At 37.7% G+C, this 7,500-nt stretch overlaps 2 pseudogenes; one reads left to right on the top strand and one right to left on the bottom strand.

Annotated features, from left to right (window-relative positions):
• LOC137987929 (recQ-like DNA helicase BLM) overlaps positions 1–1,845 on the top strand; it is a 2,671-nt pseudogene extending 826 nt beyond the window's left edge.
• A 767-nt stretch (positions 1,846–2,612) lies between these two features.
• Positions 2,613–7,500, bottom strand: part of LOC137987928 (uncharacterized) — a 5,394-nt pseudogene continuing 506 nt past the window's right edge.

Raw genomic sequence — 7,500 nt, 5'->3', positions numbered from 1 at the left:
TTTGATTATTGTGATGTTGTACGGAGTGACTGCTCCAAAACACATGCTGACAAATTACAAAAGTTTCAAAATAGAGCAGCACGGATTATTACTAGGGCTGATTACTCTATTCGATCATCAGCAGTGCTAAATTCTCTAGAGTGGTCTAACTTAGAAGAAAGAGAGAAAAGGCACTTGTTAATTACGGTGTTTAAAGTATTCAATAATAATTGTTCGACGTATCTTCAGGAGTATTTTCATAGAACCTCACACGCTTACAATTATAACTTGAGGGCTTTGAACTATGACTTCCAATTACCACCACCTAAAACAAATTTTCTTAAAACTTTCTTTCTCTTATCGAGGTGCAAATGCCTGCAACCAACTGTCAAATCAAATACGTGAGATACCCTGGGACACATTTTACATTGCTAGGACACATTTTTACATGGTTTGTTTCGTATTGTTATATGGTAAATTATGATCGTTACTAATTATCACTATTGTTTAAATTTCCTAGATATTAAATAATATTTAGTGCTAAGTTATACCAAGTTCATTAGTCATTTTAACATTTATATCTTGTACTTCTTGTAATTTTTAGCATTTATATTTTTGTAATTCTTACACGGCATGTCTGAAAACCAGCTTGCTGAGCCATTTACTGTGTTTTAAATAAAGTTGATTCATTGATTTTAAGATGATTTACCAGCTGAAGTTTTCCCTTTCTTTTTCAGGGGTGAAGGCTTTAGAAAAGACTTCAAAGACCTGTCAGTGTTGAAGGCATTCTTTCCTGATGTACCCACAATGGCTCTGACAGCAACAGCACCACCTCATTTGTTGAGAGATTTGCAACAAAGTCTACGTTTGAAAAGTGACTGTAAAATTGTTGCACTAAACCCTAACCGAGTGAACATCTACCTTGACAAGAAGGTGCGTCTAAGTAATCACCATGGGAACAAAAGTTATAACCAAATCCTTGAACCCGTTGAAAAAAACCAAGCACTTAAAAGAGAAAACTACCCAATGACAATTTTCTACCTAAAACTCAAATACTGTTGATATGCTTATGGGTTATTTGAAAGAGTATTGGAGGACAAGCAGTATGTTGGAGAAACCACAGAACCCAATGCAAGACTGTTTGCACAGTTTCATGCCTCCCAAACCAGGCGCATGAAAAAAGACATAATATCAGAAATAAAAAAGGAAAATTCAAGGGTCAGGGTGATATTTGCAACATCAGCACTTGGTATGGGGGTTGATGCTCCTCATGTGGTGGAAATCATTCACATAACACCACCGAGTAGCCTTGAAGCTTACATGCAAGAAATTGGTCGTGCTGGTCGTACAGGAATTTCATCACATGCTACACTTTACTACAATAACTCTGATATTGGAAATAATAAAAAGCATATAGAAGAGTCAATGAAATTCTATTGCAGAGCAGAGGACACTTGTCTGAGGAAACTCCTTCTGGATTACTTTGGATTTTCCAGTGTTCAACAAGATAACTGTTGCTGCATATGTGATGGAAAGTACAAAACAAATGTAGAGGATCTACCCTACGTCACCAACAAGGTCAGATTTCTAGCTGACAATAACCATGTTATCCTGGAAGGATTAATCAAGACTGCAATTTCTAACCAAGAGTCACAAGCAACATCTGATTGCCCCATGCCTTTTGACATTCCTGTTGATAATAATCTGACTGAAAAAATTATGGAGGGAGTGGAATATGTTGAAACAGAAAAGGACCTGTTGAGGAACTTTGGCATATGGAACGAAGCCTGTTCTTCTAAGATCTTTTCACTTATATGCGAGCACACTTCTATGTTGGGAAGTGAAATGAACTCTGATGGTGATTAAAACATAACATAAATAGATAGTGTGAAATGTCATCTGGGATAACAGCTTTCAAGAATTAAAATTTGGAAATGAACTCGACGACAATTCGTCCAACAACGATTTTGGCACATTCAGCATATCTTTTTCATTCATTTACATTTAATGAAAAATTGTATCAAGAAAAAATCTTTAATGCTTCCTTTGGTGTTTTCGATGGGCAAGTGGCTGATGTTGGTTCTGTTTTCAATTAGGTTACTGCAAACAAGTGTAGATTCTCATTATCGAACCCAGGGCATTTCCCTCTCTTGGACTACAACTACCAGAATTCAGATTGTTTTTCCTTTCTTATTTAAAATTTTGTAATCCTAATGGGTAAAATAACAATAGCTCTAATGAGCATGAGAAAAGCATTATACAGCCCGTAACAGGTGTAACCTGAAGGATTCTGGTAGTTGTAGTCAAATGGCGTCATCATGCAAATGTTCTTTTATGAAGCATATATAGCCCTCAATTCCATTACAGCATTGCCTATAAAATAGGCTAAAATGGTGTCAGATATTAATCATCCATAAGCCTCTACAAAACTACCGTAAGTGACTTTTTCAGTGTTTTTTAATTATTACTTGGCTTCAAAATAGCTAATTTCTCGCAAAGGCTTGTTTTCGTGTGTTAAACTTTGCCCTGTATTTTTTTCACTGTTCTGTGCTCAGTTTTCGAGAAATCATAGGCCAAAAAAACATGTTCACCCAAAAAGTCACTCAATAGTTTTGCACAAAGCCCTTCAATTGCTAAGTTGAGAGTTCTTCCTTGTGGTTTTCTAGCCACTGATGAAATTCGACAATGTTGAGATATCTTAGGGGGCATGCTTTGATGTCAGGAAAGCTATCGTGAGACCTTGAAGGCACATGAGTAAAAGGATCCAGCCTCATTAGATCATCTACCATTCCCTTTTCATCCTCCAGGGCATCACGAGTGTTGTGCTGTACAGATTTCTTGTGAATCCCAGCGGAATGGCCAAACTGTTCCGTGATGTGACTGATGCCTGTTGTTGCTTTGCACACTTTGCTGAAAGAATTTAGGGTTTTGTTTGCCCCCATCCGCTGAAAAATGCTTTTGCGGCATCTGTTTGATATCTCCTGCGCCAAATCATCTTCAACATTTCTTCCGGCACCTCCTCTCCAGTTTACAAAGAATCCCCATTTGAACTCCTCAGACAACCTGGGGGTCAACACACACTCGATCTGGGCAATGCTTACAAACATTTCTATAGCACATTTGCTATAAGCCCCCATTGACTTAAACACCATTAGCAATAGTTTCTGGTTGATGAGATTTCTGTTGCCATCAGCTTCTGCTGCAGTGTCAATCATTTGCATGATCAAGATTGACAAGAAAATTACACACAGTCCATTGTTTTTCACATAATCCTCATTGCCATGGGACTCATCATTCCCTTTGTGAGCAAGAATTTGTCAATAAATTTGCCAAAAGCATCATCAAAGTATTTCGTTTTGGCTTCCTTACTGGCATGAGCGATGTTGTCTGGGAATACTTTAATTGTTGGCTTGTCATCAAGCTTTTGCATCCCAAAAAACAGAGTGCTGCAGTAATAATGTAAGCTCTTCCCACACTTCCTTCAAAGGAGTCTAGCACTTTGCCTGGGGTGGCATTTCTGCGGTTGTACTTTTCTCTAAAATATTCCAACGTTCCAACCTGATTCACTGACTCTAGTTTATGCAGAAAGGAGTAGGAATATTGGAGGAGAGATGCTTTCGTGTGCCACATGACAGGTTTGAAAGGGGAGCAGTGCTCAAACCTATCAGATGGTGTATGTGATCCAGAAAGCAGATCCTTGGCACCAGCAAAACGCACTCTTGTCAACTGATCCCCAGCAAATACAATTTTCATGTCTTTCATAGGAACGTCTGGAGTTGCTTGTGCATGGGCATTAGTCTGTCCAGGTGCTGCCGGGCCAGCAGGTAAAGGTGGATTATCTGTATGTGGCAGCTCTTGTAACAAACCAGCTTGTACATAAATTTCAGCTATCCATTTCTCATAGGTTCTTAGTATTGTCACACAATCTTCATATTTTGCCTCATTAGCATTGATAATAGGTAGGCATGCTGACGATGTTTGACTTTTGTGCCATTTGTTCACTATATTGATGTGGAATGTGGTCAGGAATGATACCTTTCAAAAACTTGAACTTGGGAAGGAACTGAAGAATAATTCGACTAACAACCACCTTAGCATTTTCCGCATACTGCTTCCACTCCTGCACATTCAAAGAAAAAGTGGAGCGTGGAAGATCTTTGATGTTCCCCTTTGGATTTTCATTTGGTAAATGGCTGAAGGTGAGTCGGTTCTCTATGAGGTTGCTGGCAAACAGGTGGAGATCTTCATTCATAATGTCCTTTCGCATGCTGCCTTTCAAAATCTTTAAATCCCAGTTATCCCCAGTACAACGGAATACCTTCCCTTCGTTGACCTTACTGACCACAACGTCGGAGAAGTGACCTCCCAGCATTTTCAAGATAGTGTCTCGTCGTCCATGGGACAAGCAGACACCAAGCTTATTCAGTCTCTCTTGTAGCTGCAATAAGTAAAATTATGATCAAACTTGTAAATTGTATAGATTTGTGCAAAGCCTTTGATACTGTTGACCATCATATCTTACTTGATAAACTGGAATACGATGGTATCAGGGGCATTGCACATGATTGGTTTTCCTCCTATTTGTCTAATGGGAGTCAGTTTGTTTCAGTAGGCCCTATAGATTCAGATTCAAAACAAATTCCATGTGGGGTGCCACAGGGATCTGTACTCGGGCCTTTGTTATTTGTGATACATGTAAATGATCTTCATAAATGTTCCAATGTATTTGATTTCCACCTCTTTGCAGATAATAGCAACATATTTCTACAAGATCAAAACTTACATTCCCTTGAGTTGAAATTAAATGAAGAACTGGAAGTTAATCAATGGCTCTAGTTAAATAGGTTGTCTTTAAATATTGATAAAACAAATTTTGTAATCTTTTGCCCTCCACAAAGAAATCCTCAACCAATTTGCTTAAAAAATTCAGGCAGGCCTGTGGGCCAAACTGCATAGTCAAATACCTAGGTCTTATCATTGATTTTAATTTAAATTGGAAAAAACATACACATGAAGTTTCAAGGGGCATTGACATTCTATCTAAGCTTAGACATTTTGTTACTACTGATATTCTAAATCAGTTATATTATTCCTTAGTGTATCCTTTCCTGACTTATGGTTTGATTTCCTGGGGAAACACTTATGCCACAACTCTTAAACCTGTTGTAGTTTAGCAGAAAAAGGCAGTACGAATACTAACATTTTCTAATCGAGATGTTCACTCTACCCCTCTCTCTGTTTTCACAGGTAGGATAAATCAAATTAATCAATAACGGATCTTGTGACTATTCATAATGCCCTTTTCATGTTTCAGTATCATCATCATTTACTACCGAAGGCTTTTGACAACTTCTTTTCACCTATATCATCTAAACACAATTATAATACCAGGCTAGTATCAAAATCAACTTATTATATCGATCATGTTGGAGCTAATTACGGTTAATTTAATTAACATTTTTATGGTCCTTCAGTTTGGAATAATCTGGATGAAGATTTACAAAGTATTTCTTTGCATTTATTTAGATGGAAAAATTCTTATCTACCTATGTTTAATGCTAGCTTGGGTATTGTCAATTTACTCTTAGTTTATTACTGTTCAAACTCAAGAATTGTTAAATACTATACTGCTATCTGCTACCATTTTTTTTTTGTTTTCTTTGTTTTTAATTTTTAATTGATTGTTTGTTTTTTCGCGAAATGTATTTCCCTTAGATTACTTAGAGTTTTGTATTTCATAATTTCATTATTTATCCTCTTGTCTATTCTATTAGTCGTGTGTGTGTGTGTGTGTGTGTGTGTGTGTGTGTGTGTGTGTGTGTGTGTTACAACCCAGAAAATGCAAGCAATAATTTGTTGAAACTACTCAGCTCGCTTAGTTTATAACTATTCTGAGTGGCTTTTTGCCTGATCAAATTAATGTACTCTGTTGTGTAAAACGTTTTATAATTTGGCAAATAAATGGATGGTTGTTGTTGCCTAATTATCAAAAAGTCAGCAGTCTCAGACAGTTAAAAGTAAAGGAAGGTACTGATCCATAGGAGTTATGATTTCCTAACTATGTAGCAACTAATTAGCAATAGCAATAATTTATTAGCCACCATTTATGAATTTGGTGTATCATTCGAATTTCCTGAATCTGCTGTTAGCCATTCCAATGAATGAGAGTAATGAGTAATTATTCAGAAAGGAGTTTTCCAGTGGTATAAAAAGAATTTTAAAAGCAGGAAACATTAAAGAAATTGGCAAGTACGTTGGTCCAGTTGAACAAATATTCTGGTATTATGTATATACGTACAAAAGAACTAAATGGAGACACTTTTCTAGGGAAAAATTAACTTCAGACTTACTGTATTTGTGTACAAATATTGAATTAAAAAATCATCGAATGTTTACCTGTTTAGAGCATCCACCTTCGATAACAAGGACTGTGTTTACACGCTTTACAAGATTTAATTCGTGCCATCTTTCACTCATTAGAATAGAATACAAGAAACTGTATCTGACACGTAAATCTTGTCTTGTGTCTTCGATGCTTTTTTCCTCTCCGGCAACTGCGTTCATCAGATCGACGAGGAAAGGTAGATTGCCTTTCAGCTCCTCCCAAATCTTGTCAAACCTGAACTCATTTAAGCTGTTATAATCCAGGGGCACCCAACGAATCTGTTGCTCACATTATCTGTTCCCCACAGGAATCTTGCTGGCTGGTAAAAATACAGGTGTTTCGATGAGCTGGCTGGGAAATTTTGTTATTGATAGAGGTTTTGCCTGGGAATTACTAACTTTTTCTAGCATTTCAACCCGAGCTGGCTGTAGAAACTCTGAAGACTGAGGACGACGAATAAAAAAATAAAATAAAATAAAAAAGAACCCCTTCCCTCTCCCAGAGAGTAGTCACAAACATACGAGGGCTTGTCAGAGTGATTGTGCTTGCGGAAAAAACCTGTTTTGTCCCGGTTTTGTCGGTTTTGTTCGGTCGTTTTGGATCGAGGGACGGAAAGCGCGCGGAATTCCTGGCTGGGAAATAAATTTGATCAGCTGGCTGGGAAACCAACCAATTTTATCTAGCTGGCTGGGAAATTTCTTGTGTGTCTTGCTGGGAAAAAGGAACAGATAATGTTTTCCCAGCAACACTGAAAAACACCTGAAAATGCCTTAATAACATTTATTTTCATTAACTGGGGTATAATAATACATTTTACAACAAATTGGTCGTTGGGTGCCCCTGATAGTCATTGCCGTACAAAGCTGAGCCTCCAGAACGCTTGCAGAGCTTAGCGCATGCGACGCTAGCGTCTTTGACGAGCAACTTTTGCAAAGCGTCAACTACATTGACACAGTGTTCCTTGAGAATAACGGCTAACACATAAACATCCTTTGCGATGAGAGCACGTGCTATCATTTGCTGTTGTTGATCGCTTAAGTGAGACTCTCCGTCGATATTTACAGGAACATCATGACTTTGGTTTGGATTCGGTAAGATGATTGCTTGGCTGAACTACTAGTGCCTGAGGCACGGCG

The sequence above is a fragment of the Montipora foliosa genome, unplaced genomic scaffold, assembly GCF_036669935.1.
Source record: "Montipora foliosa isolate CH-2021 unplaced genomic scaffold, ASM3666993v2 scaffold_395, whole genome shotgun sequence".
NCBI classification, from domain to species: domain Eukaryota; kingdom Metazoa; phylum Cnidaria; class Anthozoa; order Scleractinia; family Acroporidae; genus Montipora; species Montipora foliosa.
The sequence above is the reverse complement of the archived record's forward strand: the minus strand, read 5'-3'. Positions and strand labels throughout refer to the sequence as shown.